The following is a 12,463-nucleotide window of genomic DNA, read 5'->3' as shown; positions in this document are numbered from 1 at the left end:
GACCATTCTGAAGCAAATTATTTTTACATAACAATAGTTATATAATGTACACTTAAATGAATCCCACAAGAATTGGAACAATCATCCCCAAGCATTCCCACTGATCAGTTACTAGCCATCGCCTTTAACCTCAAGAAGCAGGAAAAAGAAGGAGTATAAGTACCATAACGGAGGTGACCGAGTTAGAATGTCACCGTCATGTGAGTGTGAGTGTTACGACGTAACGACTCAAGCACCTATTACATGACTTCCGAAATGGTCATAAAATGTGACTTATTTTCCTTTGTTTTTCCATGAATTTTGCCTTTGCCTTACCGCTATTTTGATTCAGCACGATGTACCTCTAGTCTTACAGATTACAGATTACATGCAGAATCTCCAAGCTAAAAAGTTCACTTTCCTCTGAATCGGGTAAACTCAAAACGGAGTAAAAAATTCAAAACATTTTAGCTAAAGTGATTTAAAGCCCAAGTCCACACCATAATTATTCTAGTTGGCATTGATAAAAAGAGTCAAATTAGACGAACAGAAGGGCGCAACTTTTATCAAACAGAGCTATGAGAAAGTTAGCAAATCCTGAAGTTTCATGTGTTCGAAAACAGTGATATTAACAATCACAAGGTGAAGTAATTATACATGTGTACCATACCAAAGTTCCCATTGATAGGTACAAGCCTATCCAGCATATTTATATTTTTCATTTTAGTATTGACATGAAATCAAGCTTGTATATTCTTGGAATCAAATCAATGTAGACTTTTGATCACCTAGCAGCAATGACTTTTAAATTTTCGACCAAAAGTGTAAGGTTATCATACAACTTTGTACATGTATAACAGAGTATAATGTTTAAGTATACAATCCATTACGATAATATCAAATGAAGTGTAAACGCCAGCAACTCTCCTTTATACCAATATGGGTATGGTATGCTTTGCGATACTGATACTGATATTCGGTAAAACAAACAAACAGACAAACAAGCAACTTTGAAATCCCATAAATTTCTTCATCTTCCTTCATCTTTGTGGTGGCTCCTTCAGTTTCTGAAGATCATTAATCACACTGTTTAAGGGATGACATAGTTTTAGTCGGGATAAGAATTCAGGTTCTAACTTTTTGTGAGATAATTCAGAACTGCTTATATCGTAATATCATTAAAGTGCATAAATTTTAAACGGAATTGAAAGCTTAATTGATGAAAATCGGTTTTGAAATGGCTGAGATAAAAAGGTAAAAGTAAAACAAAGTGGTCCTTGTGAAAGGTGGGGCCTACCTTTTAATTAGGACCTCTTTGTTTTTGGATATCTCAGCCATTTCAAAATCGATTATAATCAAATAAATGCTTGCAGGTCTGCCAACATTCCCACATCCAAATCAGGGAGATTCCACACGGCAATCAGGGAGATATCTGTGTGTTACATGCATTTCAATGGGTGAAAATAATTCTCAAATCAGGGAGATTTTAATATTCTCTTATTTATATAGACATGAACAGATTTTGACATTTTCAGGGAGACTCCTGCAGAGTCAGGGAGACTTGGCAGCTTTGTGCTTGCTTCCTCTTCTAACCTTTTCTTCTGTATAATATTCAAAAAAGTGTTTTTTGATAATCTCACAAAAAGTTAAAACTGAATCCCCACCTGAACCTAAACTATGCCCATGCCTTTAACACACATCCAGTGGTGTGCGCACATCAATCAATAAGCGCGTGCAGATAGACTCTCGATGCAGATATTAACAGTGTGATGTCGTTAAAATTAGAATAGGACTGCTTGCTGGAGAACTTCCTGTATGCCAATTTGAATTGAAAGCATCAATACAGTGAAGGAATGTTAGCTGGTTCATCCATGAATCCATTCAATTCTTTGTAAGTCGAAAGAATTTCTTGTCCAATATGGATGAAAAATGTTAATGTTATACCACTCTGCTCGACAGATTAACTTGCTGAGCATGATTATTTTATAGTGTGTAATTGCACTTCGAACCGATCAGTGAGATTACCAATTGCTTGACTGACTATCGTCAGATATTCTAGTTCACACGGAGTTTATAAAGCATTTTTTTCTTTGCGATTCTTTGGGTGTGCAGTTTAGATTGCTTTGTTCTGCTCAAGCTTCTCTGTTGCCCAAACACACATTTATTTTAGTAGTCTGCATAATTGACTATTCTCTTCAAACGCACCATTTGCTTTCTAATAATTTTTGCATGATTGTTCTTTTTCTGTGATACTTTATGTAACTATGACTGTGATTTTTCTACACTTTTTTTTTTGTAATCTGTGCACTGCATCTAAACGGATACCCACTGTTTCGGTGTTATAGGCCCATACTGTGCTGAAATTAAGAAACATGAGTGGCAAATGCATGAAAAAAAATACTTTACCTTGAAGCACATGTACTCATCATACTGAGAGTGAAGAGATTCCAAGCTGAAGAAGAAGAAAAAAAGATATAAGATATTCCTGATGCTGCAAAAGAAGTCTCGATTATGGTGTATATTCGTCACGACCTAAGGTCACCAGCTGTCACCATGTATAGGAGCACAATCGGCAGAGATATACACACGGTTTCAAGTGCACTTGATTATGATGTCCATAATCGCCGAAGCTGGAGCATTCATTTTCCTGCCCTCCTTAGTGCAGTGCACTCCTGACCAGGGACCAATGAGCGGGAATGATAGGCTCAAAACTCATTACAGTCCACCTCCAGGAAAAATACGCACACAAACACAGAGAACAGAAGACATGTAGGATCCTTTCTCCATCGTCATTGCTTCAGCATCATCAATAAGAAAACATGACTCAACAAGTCTCACAAAACACTATTTCCGGCGACATTTTGTTTTTCTTTCACTTTATAAAAATATACTTATCATCAGGTAAACTGGTATAGCATTATTGATGCTTGCGGTCTTATGGTCTGTGACGTTGGCGAAGAACTGAGGAGGAAACGGTGTAAGACAGTAGAGTTTATACGAATACCGATCCGATATTGGGAGGAGACTCGAAGAAATGATGCATACGGCGTCGAGGTCTGAAAGCTTTTGAGGAAACGATTGTGACGAAGAGGAGATAACGCGCGAAAGTGAAAGTATACAGTGTAGCTACAGCAAAATGGCGCGCCGTCAAGGGGAATCACATGGCTTGTATGAGCAACTTTCGAAACTATTCCCCCTGCAAAACAATGTATAGAGAGTGTGACTGTCATATCGTATACGTCTGTGTCCATTCCTATACCACACGCTTTAGCTGTGGAAATGATTGGGTATGCTTGGTAGAAGTATAATGGTGAGTAGAAGAGCTGTCTTGTTGTGGAGATAGATTTTCTTCACGACCGCACAAGATGAATCATTGACAATCATAATATCATTTAAGTTCAGACTCTTGCATGTCATGTAAACATGTGGCAAACTGAGCCAATCTTGCTTTTCCGCTAAACAATGCTAAAAGAAAGGAAAGGAAAACGGTTGAATTTCTATTTAATCATTTATCTACAAACTATATAAAACACACACAATCAACACACACACAAACATGCACACACACACAAACTTCAACGACCACAAATGAGTCATTCACGTGACTTCCGACTTCAGACACGACAAAATAATGTATACATATAACATGGCTTGTTGCAACCAGAAGTCAAAATTCTCAAATAAGATTGCCATCTTCCGTCGAGTTGTTTTTATTGGAACTGATTGACAAAGTGCCTCATCGACGTGTCACTTTTTTCCTTCTTATTTTCTTTTCGCGGAAAGGCCAGATTGACTCAGTGTACCACATTTTTTACATAACATGCAAAAGTTAATACGATTGCCTAGGATGTACGTCGATGGAAATAATAGGCAGTGGTGATAGGGCATTTTTCTTAATCAGTTGCGATAAGATATCCATCATCTCTACAGTTTGCAATCTGCACCGAGCTGTCCATCTCTTACTATCATTAGGCTTACAGAGTTAAAGGGGAAATCCAGTCCAAGTATAAGTTAGTCTGATAAAAAAGAGTAATATCTTGCGAGTTCAAGGTTAGAACTTGACTGAAATCGGATGAAAAATAAAGAAGTTATGACATTTTGCTAAATTCTGCAAAACAGTTCTTGTACAGTGGATATGAATATGGAAATGAATGAGCTAACATGTCATACCCTCACAATTTTCCATTGATCATGGAAAAAAAAAAGACGGAAATTCAATGTTTCTGTCATTGAAGTCTGCAACATGATGTTATTCCTGGTTGAATATCTTCGGAATAGTGATCAGTTAGATATACGAGAATTTGAGCCTCGGGTATAATTGCGTTTGAATGAAAAACTGGAAATTTCAAAATTACAAACTATATGGTAAGTTGTGAGGGGATGACATCCTCACTTTGCCATTTGTATATTCATATTGACTGTTCAAGAACTTTTTGCCCCCAAATAGTGAAACTTCAAAATGTCATAACTTCCTTATTTTTCATCCGATTTCGATCAAAACTAGAAATGTCGCTACAGCGACTGGTTATACCCCCGCCAAACAACATTTCATAAGCTTTGGTCAAAACAACATTTGAAAAGCTTTGGTCAAAAAACTGAGGAAGTAGTTAAATCCGCAAGATCTTTCCTTGATCTTCTGCCATTAATATGCCATTACCATGGCAACGTACTTTCGGGTACTGTCGAAAAATGCGTCTTGCACATCTACAACCAAAGGCACACATCTGTACCAAGTTTCATGGAAATTGGGCAAAAACTGAGGAAGTAGTTTGCAACACAAAATTTTCCACCATTTTGGCTCATAATATGTGAGCTGTTACCATGGCAACATACTTTTTGTCACTGTCAAGAAATGTGTCATGCTGACCTATATCCTAAGACAAACATTCAATATGAATTCCATGAGAATTGGAAGAACACTGATGAAGCAGTTTTGCCATGAAGCATTTTGCCCTATATTTTACCAATAACATGCCGTTACCATGGCAACGCACTTTTTGCCACTGCGGAAATATGTATCTTGCACATTAACATATTCAGATGAACATCTGTACCTAATTTCATAAAAATTGATCAAAAACTGTGGGAGGAGTTCGCGACGCAAGATTTGTACCCATTTTTGCCCATAATATGCCGTTACCATGGCAACGTACTTTTGGGTACTGTCAAAAAATACGTCTTGCACATCTACAACCCAAGGCACACATCTGTGCCAAGTTTTATGGGAATCGGTTGAAAACTGAGGAAGTAGTTCGCGACGCAAGATTTGTACCCATTTTTGCCCATAATATGTCGTTACCATGGCAACGTACTTTTGGGTACTGTCAAAAAATACGTCTTGCACATCTACAACCCAAGGCACACATCTGTGCCAAGTTTTATGGGCATCGGTTGAAAACTGAGGAAGTAGTTCGCGACGGAAGATTTGTACCCATTTTTGCCCATAATATGTCGTTACCATGGCAACGTACTTTTGGGTACTGTCAAAAAATACGTCTTGCACATCTACAACCCAAGGCACACATCTGTGCCAAGTTTTATGGGCATCGGTTGAAAACTGAGGAAGTAGTTCGCGACGGAAGATTTGTACCCATTTTTGCCCATAATATGCCGTTACCATGGCAACGTACTTTTGGGTACTGTCAAAAAATACGTCTTGCACATCTACAACCCAAGGCACACATCTGTGCAAGTTTTATGGGAATCGGTTGAAAACTGAGGAAGTAGTTCGCGACGCAAGATTTGCAACGGACCGACCGCCCGACCGACCGTCCGCTGATTCCTATATACCCCCTTCAAACTTCGTTTGGCGGGGGTATAATTATACCATTGAACCCATAATATTTTACTCTCTCTTATCAGGCTAACTTATGTTTGGACTGGATTTCCCCTTTAATAGCTTGCTTGTCGGCCTAATTTGGCATCATTTGATCAGGTTCGACTTTTGATAGCCGTAAAGTTGGATCGATTTATCAACGTGAGGCGTCCATATACGGCACTGGTCCGGGTTTTCATTCAGCCGTGGTGTCTTTCATTGGTCTACGACGATGTGACGTCTGCGGTGACGGTGCTGTCCAATGGGTTTTGCTTCTTCAAATCGGCGGGGAAAGGCCCAGCGAGTCAGGGTCAGCACTGGCGAAAATATCATAATTTTATTGATTTTTATTTTCCTCAGACAATTTTGCGGAAGTAGGGAAAAGTCAGTACCTTAAAGGACAAGTTCACCTTATACAATGTGGATTGAGATAATGCAGCACTATTAGTAGAGCACATCAGTGAACGTTTGAGGAAAATCGGACAAGCCATAAAACAAAAGTTATGAATTTTTAAAGTTTCTGTGAAGTCGCTGCTGCCTGAGAAGACTATTACAGTTGATGACGTGACATGCGTAGAACTATATTTCATGGAAAATATAAAGAAAATTCCGCACTTTTTTTGGTCAAAAGTACATATTCCCTCAACTTGTAGGAGACATAAAAAGTGTAATATTACCCCCTGCCTTCTGAAAGAGGCAAGTAATAATGGCGTTGTGTTCTTTTCTTAACAAGAAAAATGAAAATATGCTAAGTTTGCTTTATATTTGTATTTTCTTCATCCAGTCGTCTACACATATGACATCACAAGTTGTAGTAGTCTTCACATCTAGCGAACGCGGAACTGAAAATTCAAAAATTCATAACTTTTGAACGGATTGTCCGTTTTACTCAAAACCTTCACTAATGTGTTCAACTACTATATTGTTGCATTCTCTCAATCCATATGTTTATGAAGGTGAACCTGTATTTGAAACACTTTTTTTTTTTCAAATGGATTTACATTTGCCCCATTAGAATACCCAGATAGGTAGATAAGGATAAAGAAAATTAAAGACGAAGCAAATGGAGGAAAGTGTGACAATGACAATAATCTTGCCATCGTCATCATCTCTGACATATCTATTATCGTGTCAGCAATAAGCCAGTTCGTAGTTCCACTTTATGCATGAACAGCAAAAGGCCATTACACCCATTTTGATAGAGCATGCCTGTTGGTTTTCAAATTCACCGAGATACGCATCTGTGAGATAATCATTATGGTCATTTATGTAATCTGTAGGACTATAAAAGAATGGTATTTGCGAGCACATACACCTGAGACTACTCCTTTTATTTAGCAATAATCTATAGAAAAGGTTTGATACTCCATTCAACATGTTAACGCATAACAATGAAATGGATTCGTCACCAAGCAATCGCCAAGTGTATAGACTGTTCTGGTCATCTGGTCCATACGCGGATTCATTCTTTGTTTGACCATGAATTCCACAAAATACATTGTGTCGGTCTAATTGTCACGTCGGGCAAGAATATCCATCATCGCTTTGCACAACGAGGTGCCTATAACAAAAGGGGAAAAAGATCAAAACGTGCACATGAACTAATTGCGAACTGGCTTATTGCATAATGGTTTGTTATGGGACTTGGACGGAACACAAGTATATACCATAAGTGACCCTGCACCACAAAACACACAAAAAGTCGCCAGACATGAATTTTTAGTTAAGACCATATTCTGAAAGAGCAGACTTTAAGCTTTAAAATGATGTATAATTCAAATCAAATGGACTCTCCTTACCTATCTAAATATTGGAAAGAAAGCACAAACTCATGAAAAGTGTGAAGTGAGAAAAGATGCTCTGAAGGACAGTGTCTATTCAAGCGCTTAATCTTTACCAAACCCTGCTAGCTGTGTAATGAATGGGACAAAAAACAGGATGTAAACCACCCGAGTAACAATGAAGAGATTATCAGATTAAACTGAAATTAAGCATGCCTCATTAACATATTCAGTCCATAATATTAATGCCAATTTTCAAAGCAGTAGCATCATTCTTTCAAAAGTTATTAGAGTTGAAAGTGAAGAGTGTGTACAAGGTTTTTCAGAAATGAAAAAGGGACTCTAAAGACACATCTAATCACACTATTCTACCAAAACTGTTCGAGATAAGTGCCAAAAAACATACTTTCCCGCCCGTTTTATGATCCCCAATTTTAGCATAATGCAAAAGAAGACTTGCTCTTTTAGAAAATATGAAAAAGTCAAGATCGGCTAGGTTGACCCATTTCACTTATTTTAAGTCCTCACGCAAAATCAGTGTGTGCGACTTTTTGTTCGTTTTGTGATGCACGGTCACATAATGAGACAAGAATACAATATACATGTACCGAGAAGAGCTGGTATGCTCGCTTCTTGTAAACAAGTCTTTGGAAGTGTTACATAATTATCATTATTAAGGGGGAAAATGACGGGTTCCGCTGGCCTTGAATGGGGAACGGTGAACGACTAAAATAAGGAATGAAAACCCCCGAATGGTTTAGACACTGTGGTTGTTGCGGAGAATAGGAATGATTACGTAGACGTATTTTTCCTTTTTCTTTTTATTGTGGTTGCCGCGGAGAAGCACTATGAGCTTCCGATAACGATTATAGCTAACTGCGGCAGGATGGAGGTTTCTAACTGCCAGCCATGTGCACGTGTGACAACAGCGTTTAACTCCGTCTAATCCTGCCCTATTTTGCCGGGATTGATAAACAATGATCACAATGCCTCGGGAAAACGTTAAATAGTCTACGACCATTCCCCCTCCTCCTTTTACAATATCGCTGATGATGCAGATAATACATGAAATCAATACAAGGGGCGGATCCAGGAATTCCGTAAAGGGGGGGGGGGGCGCAAGTAATATGTCTGGTGCCACTTCCGGGTTTCATTTTATTTTATTCTATTTTGTATTCTTTTGTTTTTAACAAAAAAAAAATAAAGGGGGGGGGGGCGTGCGCCGGGTGCGCCCCCTCTGGATCCGCCACTGACTACTTTCAAAAGTCACTTTCGAATAATACAAAGATATACACGGTACAGTAATGTAACTTAAACAAAACAGATCGCAGATGGATATCGGAAAGGACACATCTATAACGAACCTGAAACTCATGTGATTGCCGATCTTACCTTTTGTAAATTATGTCCATGCATGTATCGTACATTAATGAACACTAACAAACTCTGACCAAGGAGGTTTAAGAGTTGGAGTTCTAACTGGTTGTAATAATTCAAACAGTTGTCAGATTTCTATTGATGTACAAAAGAATTTCACAGGTGTATTTGTGCCTTTGATGATTGATGTTCGACGCCGCCGTGCCGTCTTGCTGAGCAATCTGAAGAATCATTTTGAACTTTAACATAATACTGGCCATATTTTGCTTATCTATTTATCAAATGAAATGAAATTTCACTTAACGATTAAACATGTACAACAAAAGTCAATCCCGTGCAGAAATTTGTGCAAAAGTGTAAATCAGATTTGTATCATGTGAAAATGTTAAAAACTGTACCATACTGGAAAGCCGGTTTTATCACTTGTCCACTTTTTCCACAAACATTGATAAATAAAACTAACATGAAACAAGGAAAAGTAGAAATTACGCGGTGCGTAATGTATGTCCCCGCCGGAAGAACATGTAGCATTTTGTAGCAAAATGTACAATACAGGTAAAAAATCAAGGTCAAAGGTCAAAGAAGTCAAAGGTCAAAATTCTGTGTAGAAGTTTTGAAGCCCTCACCTAGTGCCATCACATAAAGCAAACGGAATCGAAATCGGGTTAGAAATGGCGGAATAGCATTTTGTAGCCATTGTACAATATAGGTCAAAAATCTAGGTCAGAGGTCAAAGAAGTCAAAGGTCAAAATTCTATGTAGAAGTGTTGAAGCCCTCACCTAGTGCCATCACATAAAGCAAACAGAATCGAAATCGGGTTAGAAATGGCGAAGGAGTAGCATTTTGTAGCAAAATGTACAATATAGGTCAAAAATCAAGGTCAAAGGTCAAAGAAGTCAAAGGTCAAAATTCTGTGTAGAAGTTTTGAAGCCCGTTTCATAGTCCCCTGCTCGAACTCGTTCGGCGGGGACAATAATCTTCAAGTATAATTTTTTATTGATAGATATATCAGATCAGTGCCCGGGTATGCCCAGTCGGGTAATTTTCATCTTTATTTCAGCATTTTTGTTTTGTTTTGCGCAATTTCTATTCGCGTATCCTCGTGTCTGTACCACCTACCTTTTATAAGAAGGGATAGCGAAAAGTAATTACCATCACAAAGACATATTTTCCTTGTGGCTGGTGATTATGCAATGAGACACGAGTCAATTGTCTTCCATATCTGCGTGGCAAATCCTGTTTGGCACATACTTCAAATATTTTTGAGCGGCGGCATCGAACATCTAGCAAAGGAAATAAGACGGTTGTGACTCCATGATCTCTTGAACCTCCTTGCTCAGACAAACATGAAATTTTTAATGCAGCCCAAAATCATCCGCCTGATTATCCACAGGAAAACCGTACTTTAGGTTGAATAAACTGGGGAGATTATTGTTAGCAACCCTTTGTTTAGTAACTGTGTTTCATTATATATATATATATATATATATATATATATATATATATATATATATATATATACAATGTATACAATTGTACTTATTCCTTTTCCATTTAACACTTGTCCTGTTCATTGACAAAGCCGTAGCGAAACGACTGGAATGCATTCGGTATTTTTCTTTAGTTCGTGTAGTATGTGCAGTGTGCACGTATAATTACATCTGATTTAAATTTAGGAACTACATAATGCAACTGCGGGCAAACATGCAAGTTATTATACGCTCGTTCTACGGAAGGTGAATTCCAATGTCTCGTATTAATCACATTATATACATATCAAGTGCATAGTGAATTATGTAATTATATTCATTATTAGCTTTATAAATGTGAATTACATGTATTGTTATTCTTATGATGATTATTATTCTTATGATGATGATTGTCATTATTTTCTATCATTATTATCATTACTACTACTACTTCTATTATTATTGACAGATGATTTATAGATGGTGTACCGTAGGCAGAATATTGGTATAAAGATTTAGTAAATCAGCGCATTATCATATTCCATGTAGGCAAATAATGTCTTATTAGCATTAGTTATCTGGAACTGAGTCCAATTTACGGACAAAATCCATTTATACCTTTTGGTTGTGTACAGCAGTATGCAATCATAGAGGTAGGAATGAACACCCGTTATTAATAGATCACACATAATGTCCAGAGTTAAACATGAACAAGAGACTATTGGTTTCAGTCGAGACTCTTTCTTAAGTCCCGATGGCGTAGACTAAAAAACATTTGAGTCTACAAAACAAAAATTGATTTTTCATGAAAATTACACATTCCATCAACTTGAGACTGACATGATTATGTTAAAGGTAGCAATTATTCCCCCTGCTTTCTGAAAGCGGTCAGTCAAGTGCTCTTTCATTTAATATGCTAGAAAAGTGAATCATTTTTTTGTGGAATTCCCTTTATGTTTTATATATTGTTGTCCACACATTACATCATAACCTCTAGTAGTCTCCTTATCCAGCGGTTCCAACACCAAAACTTTAAAAATTCATAACTTTGGCATCAGTATAGTTCGATTTCCTTAAACTTTCACTGATGTGTTCTATCTACTTGTACTAATGTAGCGGCTTTCACTCAATCCACATTTCTTTGGGTTTTGGTTTCCTTTTCAATTCACTGTACGTGTGTTTCTTTATTGGTGTGCGCCTCCATAGGTAGCCCCACTCATTTAGGGCTCTGATTATATTGTCTCTTTTACCTGGTTTTTGCTGCATTTTTGCAGTATGGTTGTTTATATTGTATTCTGTTTGTGTCAAGGATCTTGCTAGACCATTTCCAGTCAATTTGTTGGTAAGTTAGCTGTATATAAGCAGATGAATTTTGTATCTTGATACTGTTGCCTACTCTGTATTGCCATTTTCAGTGTCCAGCCCAGTGTTGCACACTTGCTTCATGCATCTTGTGTGTGTACTTGCTTTGTACTTTCAATAGCACTTTTTGTTGTCACACCGTTCACATGACGGATTGTGTATGTCAATAGCATCACCTCCACAGCAATGGAGGGGATTAAGATCTGGCGTCTCTGGCATCTCTTCTTTTGTATACCTCTGATTGTATCTCTCTTGAACGTGAACCATGTATTCATGCTGCCAACTGATGCTTGTAACTGTAATCACAGTCTACTTTCTCCTGTTCACAGGCTTGTCAGACACTGTGGTAAACCTGTTGCATACTATAGCAACACATGTGCATGTTTTCAGTTAGCCATCCTACTGTCCGGTGACATTCAAACAAACCCAGGTCCATGTACTAAAGTCGATGTAATGCAACATGCTAATGAGTATTGCAGTAGTTTTCAACCGAATCGTATTACATATGATGTACATGCCCTCCATCAGTTTAATGGGAAGCCCAGTCATCTACTTCCTTTGACTGTTTGGAGAAGGGTATGTGATCTTGGGATTGCCCAGCAGCGACGTACTCACAAGGGACGCCGTAGGCGAAGGATTCCAAGGTCACAGTCCCTTTGTGATGCTTCCAGTGGGTCTC

Source organism: Diadema setosum, chromosome 10 (genome assembly GCF_964275005.1).
Source record: "Diadema setosum chromosome 10, eeDiaSeto1, whole genome shotgun sequence".
Lineage (NCBI taxonomy): Eukaryota > Metazoa > Echinodermata > Echinoidea > Diadematoida > Diadematidae > Diadema > Diadema setosum.
This window is presented reverse-complemented; position numbering follows the sequence as displayed.